Consider the following 7976-nt stretch of genomic DNA (forward strand, 5'->3'; position numbering starts at 1 on the left):
TTGGAAAGCCTCCTGGAGAGGCAGGAGGCAAAAATGATACAGGCAGCAGCTATTTTGGGAAGCTTGTTCTATCACGTGGACACTGGTGCTGGCAAGTGCCATTGTGGAATCATCCCTCTAGTTTATTAGTGCCAGCCCCTTTCACTAGCCTGTGGGCACGAGTGCTGGGACAGCTCAGCCCCACCCACCAGACCTGGTGCTTTAAGAACCCCTGAGCCCAGAGCTCCTGAGACCCAGCCCTGCACACCAGTGGCCTGGCACTAGCCCCAAGACAATACTCATCCACCAGTGACCTGGCACTAGCCCTCAGACCCCCTGGGCCTCAGCCCTGCCCACCAGTGGACTGACACCAGCTCCAGGACCCACCAGCTCTGGGACACCTTGGGACCCTCAGTCAGCCATGGCAGAATCCAGCCTCATCCACCAGCTGACTGACACCAGCTCCAGAACCCCCAGAGCCCTGCAGCGAGAGACCTTGGAACAGGGTTCCAACCACCAATGAGCCTACTCTAGCTATGGGACCTGCCAGGGCTCAGCTCCACCAAAGAGCAGGCCAACACAAGGCTCATGACCCTCTGGAGCCCCAGGCCAACCCACCATCAGTCCAATCCCAGCTCTGAGACACCCTGGCTTCTCAGCCAGCCACCCCAGTATTCAGCCCCACTCACCAGCTGGCCAACACCAGCTTTGGGACACAACGGACACCATAGTCATTGGCCTCAGGAAGCAGCCCTATGCACCAGCAGGCAAACAATATATCTGGGACCCCCAGCAATGCAATCACCCACACCAGAATCTGGGTCTACCCACCAGTGGGCCAGCAATAACCCTGGGACCCCTGAAACTTCTCAGCCAGCAGTCTTGTGGCCCAGCCCAGCCCATAAGCATATATGCCGATTAAGTGGACAATCTAAAATGGACAAATTCCTGGAAATGTACAGTGTTCCAAGACTGAACCAGGAAGAAATAGAAAATATGAACAGACAAATTACCATTAATGAAATTGAATTAGTAATAAAACAAATCCTCCAAAAGTCCAAGAACAAATGGCTTCATAGGTGAATTTTAGCAAATTTTTTTAAAAAAATAGACACCTATTCTTCTCAAACTATTCAAAAAAATTGCAGAGCAGGGAATGCTTCTAAACTCATTCTATAAGGTCAGCATCACCTTGATGCCAAAACCAGAGAAAGATATCACAAAAAAAGAAAATTACAGGCCAATATCACTGAAGAATATAGATGCAAAAATCTTCAACAAAATATTAGCAAACCAAATTCGACAATACATTAAAAGGATCATACACCATGATCAAGTGGGGTTTATCTCAGGGATGTAAATATGGTTCAATATCCACAAATCAATCAATGTAATACACTACATTAACAAATTGAAATATAAAAAACATATGATCATCTCAATAGATGTGGAAAAAGCCTTTAACAAAATTCAACATCTATTTGTTAAAAATACTCAACAAATTGGGTATAGATGGAACACACCTTAGCATTATAAAGGCCATACATTATAAAGGCCATACATGATAAGTCCACAACTGACATTATGTTAAATGAATGAATTTCCTCTCAGATCAGGAAAAAGACAAGGATGCCCACCCTTGCCACTTTTACTCAGCATAGTATTGGAAGTCCTAGCCACAGCAATCAGACAAGAAAAAGAAATAAAAGGAATCCAATTGGAAAGGAAGAAGTAATACTGTCACTGTTTGCAGATGATATTATACATAGAAAATCCTCAAGATGCCACCAAAAAAAAAAAAAAAAAAGAAAACTAGAGCTGATAAAAGAATTCAGTAAACTTGCAGGATCTAAAATTAATATACAGAAATCTGTTGCATTTTGATACACTAAGAATGAACTATCAGAATGATAAATTAAGAAAACAAGCCCATTTACAATTTTTTAAAAATAATAAAATACCTCAGAATAAATCTAACTAAGGAAGTAATAGCCCTGTACTCAGAAAACTATGAGATGCTGTTGAAAAAATTTGAAGAGGACACAAACAGATGGAAAGATATACTTTGTTCATGGGTTGGAAGAATTAATATTGTTAAAATGACCACACTACTCAAGGCAATCTACAGAGTCAGTGCAATCCCTATCAAAATACCAATGGTATTTTTCACAGAACTAGAACAAATAATTCTAAAATTTGTATGGAAGCACAAAAGGCCCCAAATAGCCAAAACAATCTTGAGAAAGCAGAACAAAGGTGGAGGTGTCATGCTCACTGATTTCAAACTATACTACACAGCTACAGTAATTAAAACAGTATATTACTTGCACAAACACAAGACACATAGATCAATGGAACAGAATAGAGAGCCCAGAAATGAACCCGCATTTATATGGACAATTAATCTATAACAAAGGAGGCAAGAATATACAATGGGATAAAGACAGCCTCTTCAATGAACAGTGTTGGGACAATTGGAGAGCTACATCCAAAATAATCAAATGGGAGTACTCTCTCACACCATGCACAAAAACAAATTCAAAATGGATTAAAGACTTAAATGGAAGATCTGAAACTGTAAAACTCCTAGAAGAAAACATAAGCAGTATTCTCTTTGACATCAGTCTTAGTAATATATTTTTGGATATGTCTCTTCAGGCAAGGAAATCAAAAGCAAAAAATAAAAAACAAATGGAACTACAACAAACTAAAAAGCTTTTGCACAACAAAGGAAATCACCAACAAAATGAAAAGGTTGTCTACAGAATGGGAGGAGATATTTGCAAATGACATATCTGATAAGGGGTTAATACCCTAAATATACAAAGAGCTCATACAACTCAACATAAAAAAAAAAAAAAACCTCATTAGAAAATGGACAGAGGATCTGAGCAGAATTTTTTCCAAAGAAGACATACAGATGGGGACTTCCCTGGTGGTCCAGCGGTTAAGATTCCTTGCTCCCAATGCAGGGGGCCCGGGTTCGATCCCTGGTCTGGGAACTATATCCCGCATGCTGCAACAAAGATCCCACATGCCACAATGAAGACCCCAAGTGTTGCAACTAAGACCAGCACAGCCAAATAAATAAAAAATTTTTTTTAAAAAAATATATACAGATGGCCAACAGGCACAAAGAAAGATGCTCAACATCACTAATCATCAGGGAAATGCAAGTCAAAACCATAATGAGATACTACCTCACGCCTGTCAGAATAGCTATAATCAAAAAGACACTAAGTAACAACTGTTGATGAAGATGTAGATAAAAGGGGACACTTCTGCACTGTTGGTTGTAATGTAAATTGGTGCAGCCACTATGGAAAACATTGTGGATATTCCTCAAAAAATTAAGAATAGAACTATCACATGATCCAGCAATTCCATTCCTGGGTATTTGTCCAAAGAAAACAAAAACACTAGTTCCAAAAGATATATGCACCATTGTGTTCATTGCAGCACCATTTAGAATAGCCAATATGAAATCAACCTATGTGTTTATTGATAGATGAATGGATATAGAAGAGGTAGTATACCTATATACAATGGAATATTACTGAGCCATACAAAGAATGAATTTTTGCCATTTGTGATAACATGAATGAACATAGAGGGCATTACACTAAATTAAATAAATCAGACGGAAAGACAAATTCTGTATGATTTCACTTATATGTGGAATCTAAAAAATAAAACAAATGAACAAACATAACAAAGCAGAAACAGAATTATACACACAGAGAAAAAAACAGGTGGTTGCCTGAGGAGAGAGGGATGGGGGGAAGAAAGAAATAGGTGAGGGAGATTAAGAGGTACAAACATCTAGTTGCAAAGTAAATGAGTCACAGGTATGAAATGTACAGTGTGAGGAATATAGTCAATAACTATGTAATGTGTTTGTATGCTGACATATCCTAACTAGACTTATCATGGTGATTATTTTGAAATGTACAGAAGTACCAAATCACTATGCTGTGTACCAGGAACTAACACAGTGTTGTAGGTCAATTCTACTTCAAAAATGAACAAACAAACAAACTGATGGGAAAAGAGATCAGATTTGTGGTTACCAGTCATGAGAGGTGAGAGGAGGGTGAACTGATTGGATGAAATCAGTCAAAAGGTACAAACTTCCAGTCATGAGATAAATAAGTATTAGGGATGTAATTCACAGAAAGATAAATATAATTAACACTGATGTATGTTAGGTATGAAGGTTTTTAAGAGAGTAAATCCTAAGAGTTCTAATCAAAAGAAAACTTTTTTCTTTTTCTTTAATTTTGTATCTATATGAGATGTTCACTAAACTTATTGAATGTGATAATCATTTTATGGTGTGTGTAAGTCAAATCATTATATTTTAAACTTATACAGTACTGTATGTCAATCATACCTCAATAAAACTGGAAGAAAAAAAAGAACCATTAATGGACACCTTTTCTTGCTTCTGATGTTAAGTAGAATACTTGCTATGTTTTGCATGTTTGTGTGTATGTGTGGATATATCTTTTGTAAAATTAAGAAAGTTTCTATTTCTATTTTACTAAGAGCTTTTATCAAGAATTGTTAAATGTTATACAATGGTTTTTTCTGCATCTATTGCAATAATAGTAAGTTTTTCTACATTAAAATTTTAATACAGACACTTAGATATTCTACTACTGAACAAACTTTCTATTCCTCGAATTAAACCAACTTTAACTTCATATAACAGTATGACTTTAACTCCTTAACAGTATGTTTGAGAGCTTAATTCAAGTGCATTTAGAATTGATTCTTTAGTCAGGAGGGAGATTCAGGCTACAATTACCTTGTTTTGTATTCTTGTCTGAATTTGGTATCAAGCTCATACCATTTTTAATAAAGAAGTTGGGGAATGTTCCCCTTTTTATATTTTCTGAAAATACATTAAGGTCAAAATTATATGTTTCTTAAATTATTGGTGGGATTCATAAAATTATCTGGACCTAGGGTTTTCTTTATGATACTATTTTGATCTAGTGATTCAATTTCTTTTATTGCTACATGAGCATATAAATGTATTTCTTGCTTTATAACAACACAGATTTCTATTTTAGATTGGTAATTTCTATTTTTCTAGACCATTGTCTATTTTGCATATATTTCAAATTTTTTGCCATAAGGTTTTTAGAATACTTGAAATACCTCCTGTGTTTTTATTTTGTTCATTTATTCATTCCTAATCTTTTTGTTGTGATGTTTAATGTTTTTGATTAGAGTCTGTCAATTGCATTAACCATTCCAATTTTTTTGTTTATACTCTCTATCTTGTTTTCTATTTTCATTTGTGTCTGCTCTTTCCTTTATTTTATCCTTTCTTTCACTTTGAGTTCATTGTGTTGTTCTTTTTCTAATTTGTTAAGAAATGCTTAACAAATTAGAAATTTGTTGAAATGCTTATTGAAATTAGAAATGCTTACTGAAATGCTTATTTCATCAATTTTCAACTTTATTTTAATAAGACTTTAAGGCTATAAGTTTACCTTCACAAGTTCTGACAAGTAATATTTATATTTTTTTTGCTTTAATTATAATATTTCTAAATTTCCATTAGAACTGTGTTTTTTAATTTCTAAAAGTTTGGAATTATTTTAATTATATTTATGTTATTATTTTCAACTTAATTGCATCGTAATTAGAGAATGTGGCATAAGAATTTCTCTATCTTGGTTTTTTGAAATGCCAATAATTACACATTTTATTATTTCTTTAGCTTTATGTTTACTTTTTTTCTTTGCTCATCGTTCCTCTTGCATCTCATACCTTTCTGGGATTATTTCCCTCCCTCAAGTTTCTTTACTGAGTTTCTGTAGCACCCCAAACAGATGATATTAAAGGTAGAGGAAAGAGAGATGGAGGTGGAGACACTTCTGGAAGTAACATCACAGTAGCAGCCCAAGGAGAACCCCAAGTTCAGTTTAAGCTTGTATTGGTTGGTGATGGTGGTACTGGAAAAACTACAGTCCTGAAACGTCATCTGACTGGTGAATTTGAGAAGAAGTATGTAGCTACCTTGGGTGTTGAGGTCCACCCCTTTGTGTTCCATAACAACAGAGGACCTATTAAGTTCAATATGTGGGATACAGCTGGTCAGGAGAAATTTGTTGGACTGGGAGATGGCTATTATATCCAAGCTCAGTGTGCCGTTATGAATGTTTGATGTAACATCAAGAGTTACTTACAAGAACGTGCCTAACTGGCATAGAGATCTGGTACTACTATGTGAGAACATCCCCACTGTGCTGTGTAGAAACCAAATGGATATTAAGGACAGAAAATTTAAGGCAAAGTCAATTGTCTTCCACCAAATGAATAATCTTCAGTACTATGACATTTCTGCCAAAAGTAACTACAACTTTGAAAAGCCCTTCCTCTGGCTTGCTAGAAATCTGATCGGAGACCCTAACTTGGAGTTCGTCGCCATGTCTGCTCTCACCCCACCAGAGGCGGTCATGGACCCAGCCACGGCAGCGCAGTACGAGCATTATCTAGAGGTTGTTCAGACAACTGCTCTCCCGGATGAAGATGATGACTTGTGAGAAAGTGAAGCTGGATCCCAGCGTCAGAAGTCTAGTTTTATAGGCAACTGTCCTGTGATGTCAGTAGTGCAGCATGTTTGCCACTTTGTTACATAGTTAAGCAGAACATGTGTTTAATCTTTGGGATGCTGAAGGAGATGAATGGGCTTCGGGAACACAGTGGTTTCCTCCTTGAATTTCAAGTATAAGACTGTTACAGTCACATCACAATATTCAGTGCTGGAATCTTGTTTGTTACTGTCATTCCCATTCCTTTTTGTTTAGAATCAGAATAAAGTTGTATTTCAATTATCTTAAAAAAAAAGTAGAGGAAAGAATATCCATCAAACCTACAACGGAATAACCATTAGATTGACAGCTGCTCCAAGAACAATACTAGGTACCAAAAGATATTGAAATGACATTTTCAAAATGTTGAGAAGAAATAACTAGCAAATTTAAAACTCTGTATCTCAGCGAAACTCTTTTAAAAGGAAGGAAAATAAAAATATTTTAAGAAAATAAAACCTGAAAAAATTTACTACCAACATAGGCAGTATTTAAAAAGATGAAGAACTGATAATTTTCATGAATTATTGAAAGACATACATTTTCAGATTCAGGGAGCCAAAAGATCATAAGCAAGATAAATAAAAGTCAATCCATAACTTTCTCATTCTCTTTAATCATTCTGGGACCTAGAATGAAGCATATAAAAGGCCTTTTCACTTTATCCTTCATAGCTTTTAAGATCTCTTTAACTTTATTTCATCCTTTGTCTCTCTGTGCTATAGTTGTATTCTTTTTTAAGATTTATTTTCAAGGTCCATCCTTCTTTCTTCAGCTAGGTATAATTTACTGATCTATTGAGGTTTTAATTTTACTTATTAATATTTAGATTTCTAGAGCTTCTATTTGGTTCATTTTCAAATCTGATTAGCCAGTTTCAATAATCTTCTTTTATGTCCTCTTATTTTCATTTCCATTTACTATTTCTTGAAGTATATCATAGTTATTGAAGTATAAACATAGTTATTTTGTATTCTGTTTCTCATAATTTCTGTAACTGCAGTCCTTGCATATCTGACTCTAAATTGTTGACTTGGAGTTTTATGGGCCATACAAGTAGGTCTCAGGCTTACGATTAGGAAATTTCAGGGTAGGTATCTTCTATCTAGATCCAAAAACAAAACATGGTCATACGGTCACAATCTTATGTTGTGTGGTGGGGTTTTCCCCAGTTTACTCAGTGAGGGTATCACTCTTTGCAGATCTTGGTCTCATGCGAGTTTTCTTCTCTCTGATATCTCACTATACATACTCAGACCCCAGACTTTGTCTCTTGTTCATGATCCAGGTGATTTATTAAAACCCAGATTCTGTCCACACTGATAGGTAGATAGTGCCAGGTTAAATGCCATCTCCAGTTCTCTTTTACTGCCATAGATTTATACCTTT

At 36.0% G+C, this 7976-nt stretch overlaps 1 pseudogene; it reads left to right on the top strand.

Annotated features, from left to right (window-relative positions):
- The first annotated feature begins 400 nt into the window (after window positions 1–400).
- Window positions 401–6539, top strand: LOC133101710 (GTP-binding nuclear protein Ran-like; annotated as a pseudogene).
- Window positions 6540–7976: the final 1437 nt, after the last annotated feature.

Source organism: Eubalaena glacialis, chromosome 11, assembly GCF_028564815.1.
Source record: "Eubalaena glacialis isolate mEubGla1 chromosome 11, mEubGla1.1.hap2.+ XY, whole genome shotgun sequence".
In the NCBI taxonomy this organism is placed as follows: domain Eukaryota; kingdom Metazoa; phylum Chordata; class Mammalia; order Artiodactyla; family Balaenidae; genus Eubalaena; species Eubalaena glacialis.